General features: G+C 31.3%; 1 protein-coding gene and 2 long non-coding RNA genes across 4 annotated transcripts in view; 1 reads left to right on the top strand and 2 right to left on the bottom strand.

Moving 5' to 3' along the window:
• LOC143045135 (uncharacterized) overlaps positions 1-7,861 on the top strand; it is a 34,317-nt gene that overhangs the window by 13,698 nt on the left and 12,758 nt on the right. The window lies entirely within an intron of this gene.
• LOC143045139 (uncharacterized) overlaps positions 1-7,861 on the bottom strand; it is a 28,629-nt gene that overhangs the window by 13,554 nt on the left and 7,214 nt on the right. The gene's annotated exons all lie outside the window — the stretch shown is intronic.
• LOC143045138 (uncharacterized) lies at positions 3,065-5,567 on the bottom strand. Of its 2 annotated transcripts, XR_012968879.1 has the most exons (4): positions 5,505-5,567; positions 4,747-4,855; positions 3,945-4,070; positions 3,145-3,462 (listed from the first exon to the last, which is right to left on the bottom strand). It is a non-coding gene; the product is annotated as an uncharacterized LOC143045138 (long non-coding RNA). The 2 variants fall into 2 exon arrangements; XR_012968878.1 differs by having other exon boundaries at positions 3,065-3,462; positions 3,945-4,855.

The raw sequence follows: 7,861 nt of genomic DNA, 5'->3' as shown, positions 1-7,861 counted from the left end.
AATAGCGAATATATTGTGTTTATCTTGACAACTGATAGTACTTTTACTCCCCCTTCCATTTCGGAAAGATGATTGATTTGTTGTTAGGAAAATAGGTCATACATGCATTTTCCTGAGAATGCAAGCTGTATATGCCAAGCAGCTCTCTCTCTCTCTATATATATATATACCGATTGGTCATTATTGGTATCAAAAATAATGTTTTACCTTTGATTTATTTATTTTCTTTCTTTCAAATTTCAAGGTATGTATACTTGACTGTGATGTAAAACCAAGGAGTTGTATATCGTTACTATCCTTCTGGAAAATGCATGCAACAAATCAATCATCTTTCCAAAATGGAAAGGGCCTTAGTAAATAGTTAAACCTCATAGATTTAATCATATTGACTTTATTTTGTTTTCAGTTTTGCTATTATCCTGACACGGTAGAAATTTGACATAACTGCTATACATGTACCTCAAATTAAACATCATGGTGCTTTTTGGGGTATATAATTAAGTAAAAATAATTCGGCTGGCCGGGAGGTGGGTTGCATTTGAAATTAATAAAATGAATATTTTTCACATTTACATATATTAAGATTTAATAAAAAAAATTCGAATTCAATATTGTAAATCTTTCATTTTATACGGATCTTTTTTCTGAATGATAACATTGTCTCGCTGTTTTACACGGCTAATAGTTCCATGCGATGGTAAAGGCTTCTCTATATCTTTGGGAAGAAAGAGGGGGGATTTATCATCACACGAAAAGGATGCAATTGTTACTCCTTGTTGACGGCCTCACTGGTTTTGAGAAAACAGTGCTGTCCATTTGTTTGTATATGCGTGTAGGGATTAACCCCCCCAAAAATAGAGAAAAAGTAAAATATGACAATGATGACCAAGAAGGCAGAGTAGGCATAGGCGGATCCAGGGGAGGGGGGGGGGCCTGGCCCCCCCTTTCGTGGGAAAAAATTGGTTGATTATATAGGGAATCACTGAAGCATGTCTGGAGCGGCCCCCCTCCCCTTATGAAAAGTCCTGGATCCGCCACTGGTAGGGAATTCATAAACAAGGTAAAATAAATAAGTATGACCGCTGTGGAAACTAAACTTGAAATTTTTAGAAAATTAGCAAATGCAAGTTATTTGTAGTATATTTTAATTCATATGACATAGAAAAACGGGAAAATTTAGAAATTTTTAGGTGAAACCGTACGGATATTGGAAAAAGGGCTTAACTATTGCTCGGTCCACAAATATCTATGAAATGACCTTGGTTAAAGTATTGTAGTCCACCATACGCCATCAATGAACAATGAGCAAAATTATTACCGTATAGTCTAAACCAGGCACCGACATAACCAAATGAATAAAAATTAAAAAAAGGAAAGACCAACGGAAGAATGAATGACAAAATAATTAACGAGAAAAAGGCATGCAGCTCACCTTAGCAAATGACATATACAATCGTGCTGTAGAATATTACATTTTTGGACACACATAAGAGCAGAAGTCTGGAACTCTCTTACTTTGGAGCATAAACATTCTGCAAGTCATATCATCATTGACAAGTTCAAAGATTAAATTAGTGAAAATTGTTACTGTAACTAATAAGAAAACCACACCAGTGTCATTTATCAGGCTTTTTTTTTATAGATGAAGATCAATGCATGGAAGTATGGGGCATGGACTTTGTAAATGCAGTACAAATCCAGACCTCTTTTTTTTTTTAGAAAGATGCATTTGAAACGGGACATCTGGGATCCGCCCCTCTAATGTGCATCTATAAAACAGAGTAGTGCTTTTATTCATTTGGCATGAACTTGTTTTTATCCTATAGGTGGATTTCTGTAATATTTCTTGTTGCACAGTCATAAATTAGACTGTTAATTACATCTTTACACTTAAATCGATTGGATGTGTGCTGATTGATACTTTAGTCTTAAGAAACAGATTTTTTTTACAAGTTGTTATTGACTTTGAACTAGCAGTAACTGCCAGTAAATACATTACAAGTTCAGTCCTAATCAACTGATTTTCATAGTTCAACTTCATATATGGTACTGTTAAATCATTGTCCAAGGTTAGAAGGGGGTTTGGCGCTGGCCAACATGTTTAAGCCCACCACTTTTGAATTCTGAATGTGCCTGTCCCAAGTTGAGAACCTGTACTTCAGTTGCTGTATATCATATTTGTATTTAATTCATTTTTAACATAAATCAGACTAAGTTTTCTCTATGGAAGGAATTGTTTTACATTTCTATTTTGTGGCCTTTTATAGCTCACTATGCAATATAGGTTTTTCTCATTGTTGAAAGCAATATGGTCACATTTATTGAGTTATCAAGTTTCATTTGCATTCTAGTGGAAAGTCATCTCATTTGCAATTATAACCGCATCTTCTAAACTAAGTTATTTATGTATAAAAAAAAATATTGACAATTATATGTAAATGTTCACTGCAAAAACTTAAAAGACTTAATAATGAAAAGATATATTTGTAAAGTTTGCTTCAAATAATATCTTCCTTACACCAATTTTAAGCAAATCTACCGTCTACATTCTAGGACTGTTTGACTTATTTTTTTTTTATGCATGAACCCAAAAATGCAATCTTCATGTTTATATAAAAATTGCAAAAGACTCAGACCCTATCAGTATAATATAGCAACATGAAATAAAATATTCTGCACTGAATATCTTATTTAATTTGATCATAAATTAAATCAAGATTTGTAAAATAAGAAATTTCACCAAGAGATTGATATCTAAAACAAGCTGGAATGTGTTTCCTGCTTAAATGATTTATATTATCAGTCTAACAGATAAAAGTTTACTACAAGTTTAAAGATATTAATGATTCATAACAATGAAGTCAAGGTCTGACAGATAAACCAAGCCTGACAGACTTGTACACCTTACAATTATTCCATAAACCAAATAGACATTTAGAGACATTTTGTTTCTAGTATCTTAGAGGAGGATCCACCATTTGAAAAGTTACACTGACTTATGAACCATGAACAAAGACAGATGATGCATGCCAGCCAGACATGTAAACTTTACAATCAATCTAAATAAAAGCATCTTTGGGGTTTATTATATTTTTTTACATGTAGGTAAATGTTGTAACTTTTATAAAAATTGTAAACTCAACACAGTTTTAATCATTTTATAGTTCATACTCTTTTTTTTGCACCATTGAAAATATCTACAGCTTTTTCTTGTTCAAAGAATTAACTGTCATCGTTGTATGAATTTCATCAATGCATCCAAATTTGATTAAGTCATCATCCACAGCAAATTGCAAAAATCACTCTTAGTCCTGAATCTTCTCTCTTCTACTGTTGATAGTAGAATTAGAAAGCAATAGTAGTGTAATGTAATCTTAAGGGCTAGAGTTATAGCTCTGAAGATCATTGTAAATATCAGTTTCATGTATACACTTCATAAATGGTTCTCTGCATCTTATTTCCCTACAAAGATATGACACAAGTTCAGACAACTGCTTTATTAATTGGAGACAAACATTATGTATTTAAAGAATTACTGCATGCGTTTAATCTTTTAATTGTTTGATATTTGACTGTAGGGAGCATTAGGTTTGATTAGACAGTTAAAACAAGTATCTTGATATGTTCCTTTGGTTATTCTTGTAGTTGAGTTGCTGTCTCATTGGCATATAACCACATCTCTTCAAACAGTGTAAGCTCCATGTAATGATCTTAAAAAAGGTTCATACGAAAGCTTAAATCAAAAAGGTTATTGTGTATAAATTAAGTGCTTTATTTCTTCCAATTAATGAAATTATAAAAATGCATTGAACAAAGTTAAAACATTATATTTTTCTTAAAAATATGTCTAAATAAAAAAGTTAAGACTTAAATTATACTTAATGTTTTTTATGGAAACTTAAGACAAGACCATATACATATACATTAGTTTCTTAAAGCCTTACAATTTCAGCATTTAAAGTCTTGAAGCATGGAAAGTCTCCTGTCCTTTGACAAATGAAATTATTCTCCTTCAGTTGTCCATAGAACTGTGGTAAATTTTCGCAACTCCATCATGTTAAAAAGAAGTGCTAGAAAATACAATAATGGAATAATCATTAGTTAAAAAACTATAAAATTTTATGAGTAACAATTTATCATTATAAAAGTAAATTTTAATAAGTATACAATGAACAATGTCTCCAGATCTGTTTTAATTTGCAGGGTTGCAAAATAATGAATAATAGAAATTATGAATAAATAAAATTATATTCACTCATAGCCAAATATTGTTGTGGTTAGAACAACAAAAAAAGATAGCTACGGTAATATATCTTTAATTGATAAGATCATCATAATATCTGGCAATTTTCTATGATCTGAAATACCAAAAAATCACTGACCAGTGAGTTGTGGAATGCATGCTTGCAGACTAGAGTTCTTGGAAATATTTTTTTCCTGATGTTCCTACAAGAATACCTACTCTGGTCCTCACTATAATGATCTATAATTTCTATTGCAAAAAATAACAAGTCATATATAAGTCCTTTAAAATATTTGATTGTCAAATCTTGGGACCACCAGTTTATAGAGGATTCTGTTCTTGATCACATTATGAATGATTAAATCAGCTTGAAAATGGAAGAAACTACATGTACATGTTGTTATGGAAATTCTATTGGTTATTTCAAAGTCAGTTTAAAATAAACAATTATAGATTTATCCTATCAGTAAATTTATCAAATAAAGGCAACATGAGTTGTATACCGCCGTGGCGTTCAAACAATCTTCATATTCAGCACTCATCAGGAATAATGTCCACTTTGCTGCATTCCATTGTTTGTTTTACTTTCTCTCCAAGATGTGCAAAATTGATCTGAAAATTATAAATGACAAAATTGCAACTTTAACTGTTTAATGATAAAGGGGACTTAAATAACAAACAGATGTATCTACAAGAAAGTAATGCACGTACTTGAGTATGTAGTGTTTTATTTCTTTAGAGGTAGAAAATATTAGTGTAAACAGTGCATGAACTTTTAAAGTAATGTATAATTGACATAATAACATGTGTGCCTTAAATGGAGTACAAATGTATATAATATGGTGATGGAACAGTTTCCTGCACTTGTACAAAAGTGATTTTGCATTAAGTTATTTTAATAACACTCAAGTTTTATGTTTTAATTGAGCACCCAGCTGGGATCGCAGCCTTAGCTCATTTTGGATAAGACCAACTGCCGTTGCGTTGTAAATTGGTGGTGGGTACGCCAGGCTGTGTTTATATCCTTTACACCAGTATATTGAACAATTAATTTTAGGCGAAATAATACTGGTTTGTGCACCGATCATATTCACTGTAAAATATTCCTGCACATGCCCACAATCAGTTGCTTATCCGTGCTACACTATAAAAGTAGTGGTACTCCAGATAGTGGAGGAAAGAATAAAGAAGAAGAAGGTAGTTCTTATTAATGAAGTATTTGAAAGTATATTTACAAAAACAAAGCTTCAGATATAATTACCTAGCTTTACAAATTTTTCAGGCATGGTGATTGCTACTTCCTCCGTTTGTTTTCATCTAGTTTTATCGCAAATGAACGATAAGTCTAGAAACATTCCGAAAATATCAACCTCGTGTGTTTGCATATTTGGACACGCCCTCACATTACACTCATTCGAACCGATTGGATCCAGACTCTACATATGCATATGAAGCGTCGGGATAATCGAGACTAGAAAGGAGGTAAATTAAATATCTGTTTTGAAACTAATCTAATGCATAGAAAGTGCTCCTTTTTTTCATTAAAAAACATGTTTGCATTGTCTTAGTAATTGAGAATGTTTAACAAATAATCAATGATGAATGATAATAATGAAAATTTAAATATTACATAAACTAATCAATTTTACAAAAGGGGGAACAGGGGGAGGTCATGTCAAGTTCTTTTTATTTCCAATACTCACATTATGTCTAGTTAATAAGATGAATAAAATCCTTTTCCTTTGGTCCACTACTTGCTAGCTTAAGGCTAGTCCTGACTCTTTATTTTCTTTGGCACTTTGAATGTACTAAATGAGTCCAACCTCAAAATTGCCATGCTAAGTAAATATGTGGTTTCTATGGAAACAAAAAGAATATATGATTTTTCAGTTATTTAGCTTTTGTCTTATATTTCACAAAAGTCATATTGTTTTGTGTGTTGTTTCTATGGCATTGTACTATTTCATATCATTACCCCACATCTGTTATTAAATAAATGAAAATGTTGTGTGTTGCCTTTCGAAGGCTAGAGCTAGTAGTGCAGTGGTTGACGTTGGTACATGTATGACATATTTTATTTTTGTAAATTGTTTTTCTTCAAATTATGTCTTCAGTTTTCTCGATTGCATTGATTGATTTTTTTCATATTTGGTACTTTTGGCCAACTATGCAGTATAGGGTTCTGTTATTGTTGAAGATTGGACAATTGCCAATGTTTAAAAATCCACAGCTAATCTTGGGTCAGGGGTTGGGAAGGGGGATATTGAATGCAAATCAAATATTTATATTCACAACCATGGTGTTATGTAAATAGGAGTTTTAAAGTTTTGACAATTTTACAGCCAAAGTACTGTTTTGAAATAAATATCAAATAATTCATAAATTGTAAAAAAAATAGATTAAACCATGCACTCATCCTTAAATTCAGGCTCCAGTCCTGAATGGGGAATGTTAATAGTCAATTTTAAAAATAGTATCAATGACTGTTTCACAGGTGACATAAAATTTAGGGGCTTAATAGGGTTTACGAAACAAAGAATAATTAATATAATGCCCAATTATTGAATTAAAAAATAATTATGACCATTGTGATTGGAGATAAATAAGCACACATAATTAAAATAGAGAATAATGGGTAAGTAAAGTAAGAAGAGTAACTGTGGAAAACAAAATAATAAGGTAGTACAATATAGATTATTAATCACAGAATGAAGGACAAACATTAAAAAGAAATCAAATTATTACAGAAATCTAAATTTTAATTATAAAATCATTTTCATTCGAATTGTACAGAATAAGTATTTGTTTTAAAAATATAGAAAATGTGTAAAAAGTAAATGATACCTAACAAATTAGAGGACCCCAATTCTTACACTCATGAAAGGAGGTAAATTAAATATCTGTTTTGAAACTAATCTAATGCATAGAAAGTGCTCCTTTTTTTCATTAAAAGACATGTTTGCATTGTCTTAGTAATTGAGAATGTTTAACAAATAATCAATGATGAATGATAATAATGAAAATTTAAATATTACATAAACTTATCAAATTTATAAAAGGGGGAACAGGGGGAGGTCATGTCAAGTTCTTTTTATTTCCAATACTCACATTCTGTCTAGTTAATAAGATGAATAAAATCCTTTTCCTTTGGTCCACTACTTGCTAGCTTAAGGCTAGTCCTGTAAGGTAACGACTCGAGTCCAGAATCCTTGATGTGGTCAATTTCTGGATGAAAACTTTTTGTTGGCATAACATGCGACGTGCACATTTTGAATTTTTTTTCTTCATTTAATTGAAAGGGCTGGTAAAATATGCAATATTGATGTGAAGATCTAGAGCTACTGGTAGTTTTAGACCATTCTCAGACAAAATAGCAAATATTTGGAATGTACTGCCTGTGTTTCACTGTTTCAGTGTTTGGCAAGAGGTTAAATGTGACCGTGACTCAGAAAATGGGTCCAGATGAAATTTATACATATTTTCAGTTTTTTGCATTTTTTCAATGCTACTAATGTGCTTAACATGAATACAAAATTTTATGATGATATCTTAACCGGTTTCGAAAATACAGCACATTCTAATATTGAATGCATTTTGGTACATAGACATGATAGAGAT

This window comes from Mytilus galloprovincialis, chromosome 9, assembly GCF_965363235.1.
Source record: "Mytilus galloprovincialis chromosome 9, xbMytGall1.hap1.1, whole genome shotgun sequence".
Classification (NCBI taxonomy): Eukaryota; Metazoa; Mollusca; class Bivalvia; order Mytilida; family Mytilidae; genus Mytilus; species Mytilus galloprovincialis.
Note: the sequence above shows the minus strand (reverse complement) of the source record. Positions and strands in the feature narration are given on the sequence as shown.